Here is a 2,477-nt window from a genome sequence, read left to right as displayed (position 1 = left end):
GTGGCTATCGTGTCGGGCTGTATTCATTGAATGGCTTGCCTGGGTATCCATGAATACATTAGATGATTTATGCACTACAATTCTTAACTTCAATGGCTACTATAATGTGGTAAAGAATAAATCAGCCAGGAAGCAGGGGAGGCTAGTGGAGCCCAGGAGCAGCCACAGCTGCTGTGGCAATGATGATGGCAGCCCAACCTCAACTACCCACACTGCCTCTGCAGGAGTCTCTGGAGCTTGGAAGCTCGAAGTGTAGCTGTGGCCATGGGAGACACAATAGTGGGGTCTGACCCTCTGAAGCCAACTTCTGAGCCCAATCCTGGCCCACTAGGGAATAGTGGGGGCTCCTTGCTTAGCATCATCATGGAAGGGGTCGGAGGACTATCAGTGATTGACCCAGAGGTAGCTCAGAAAGTCTGCCAAGTGGAAGAAAGTGAAGTTTTTGCAGGGAGGCCTGGCCATCTCTAACAGAAGCACCCCACTGGAGTTGGTCAATGGAGATGGTATAGATAGGAGATGATCCACCTGCACAGATAAGGAAGAAGGAGGAGGAGATGGGAGCCACTGTGGCTTCCAGCACAGCCAAGGGTGCCAGAAGCCGATGGTAGAACATCTCAGCCATTTAGTCCTGGCTGCTGAGGCTGTTTCAGTCTAAACTATTGGTATTTCTGTGGCTGTTCCATACCTGTACAACTCCAAGGAGCCTGTAGTACAAGCTTACATTGGCAATCAGTTCTGTTTTGAAGTAAGTACACAGACTTCTATCTGACCCAATGCTTAACAAGTGTATCCACATGGATGAGGATGTGGGTGATGCCATTAAGCCCTACATAGTCCACTGTTGCCACCAAAGCATTAACTTTTCCCTCCAGTATGCCCTGTTGCTGGGGGCTTACTCCAGACATTCACATTTCCACTCAAAACACTTTTGTGGGTCCAGACTACAGAAGCTGTTCCTCTCAGATTAGCTGATGTCAGCTCACTGAAAGAGGACTGCCCTCCCTGAGCCCGGTCTCTAACACAGGGCTGCCTCTCTCTAAAAGAACTCACCAGCGCCCTAAGTTACATGCCACCACCAGCATAAGTCTCAGCAGCAACCTGAAATGAAAAGCCCACAGCCCTAAAGTGGAGAATGAGAGTGAGCCCATCAGACTGGCTCCCAAATGAAAATTTGTTAAAACCCTCTTGGGGATTGGCAGGAAGCTGATCATGCTTCCCACCAAGAAGCAGAAGACAAAGTGTCTGATCTCGGAGGTCTCTCTGTTCAACTCTAATCTGGCTGCGCTCTGCCAGCTTTGACCACCAAATTGTCCACCTGCCCCATACCCAGGCTGTTGTCCTCAACTTTAAGGACAATAGTTCCTACCTGATCTATGTGGAAATCCTTGAATGTGAAAAATTTGACAACACTAGTGCTCCTGCCTGGGTCCCTGAGAACTGATTTTGGAGCATGTGGTCTGGAGAGCTTGTCCTTATGTGGTATCATTCATGGGCAATGGGCAGGCAACTTCAGCAGTGTGCCCACCGATGATACTAATTATGAGGTCTGGTCAGTAGATGGCATAGATGAGCTGCAAGTGGACCTCCCTGAAGTGGCACATCAACAGCTGTGACATCTCTCAATTCTCCATGGACAGAATCACCAGCCAGGAGCCTTCGTTCATTGCAGAAGATGACATCCAATGGCGTTTTCTGTAACAGCAGGCTCCCACTTCCATGGCCTTCACACGAGATCCGGAAGACATCTCTGCAGTTGCTCTCAAGGAGACTTGGCAGGAAAAAGTATGGTAGATCCGAGAGGGTTCCCTTTAGACTCCTCTTAATCATTAGTGTAGAGATGACCTTCAGCACAGCTGTTGGTCCTTCAGCTGTTGGAGTAATTGCAGTCCATTTGGGAAAGGAAGCCAGTGCTCCTTTGGATCAAGTGTTGTGAGATTCTTGCTATTTCTGCTGACAGCAGCATGATTGAAGCAGTAATTATCTCTATGTACATCCACGAGGTAAAGAAATGGTCACAGCTATCCTTGCTTGATTACTTCCTACAGGAGTATAACAGCTACACCACTGAGGCATACTTCAATGCCCAGAACAATTGTTTGTAAAGTTGTGCTGGTTACTGCTTGATCTGCTGTTTGTTGCAAGTGAAGAACATGTTTTCAGCCTTCTTGCTTCTGTGGCTCCTACGCCATCTGTAATCTCAAAGGGAAGTTCCATGTGTGCAAGACTGATGAGCAGCTCCACCTGCATGTGGTCTATCGTCACCAAACTCTATGGTGGCTTCCAGTACCTCACCAATGGCACCATGGAACACAGTTGTTCTCAGGCCCAGGAGCACTGCGGGGGTGGGGGGGGGAGATCCAGGGAAACCCCCTGGGAGGACGCTTGTCTGATAACCCCCAAACTGTGAAACCCAACTCATCAACCATCCACCCAAGGAAAATTGAAGGCAAGCGATAACAAAGGATTATGCAGTAACT

At 48.7% G+C, this 2,477-nt stretch overlaps 1 pseudogene; it reads left to right on the top strand.

Annotated features, from left to right (window-relative positions):
- The first annotated feature begins 234 nt into the window (after positions 1–234).
- On the top strand, positions 235–2,195 carry LOC143647679 (phosphatidylinositol 4-kinase beta pseudogene; annotated as a pseudogene).
- Positions 2,196–2,477: the final 282 nt, after the last annotated feature.

The sequence above is a fragment of the Tamandua tetradactyla genome, chromosome 10, assembly GCF_023851605.1.
Source record: "Tamandua tetradactyla isolate mTamTet1 chromosome 10, mTamTet1.pri, whole genome shotgun sequence".
Lineage (NCBI taxonomy): Eukaryota > Metazoa > Chordata > Mammalia > Pilosa > Myrmecophagidae > Tamandua > Tamandua tetradactyla.
The sequence above is the reverse complement of the archived record's forward strand: the minus strand, read 5'-3'. Positions and strand labels throughout refer to the sequence as shown.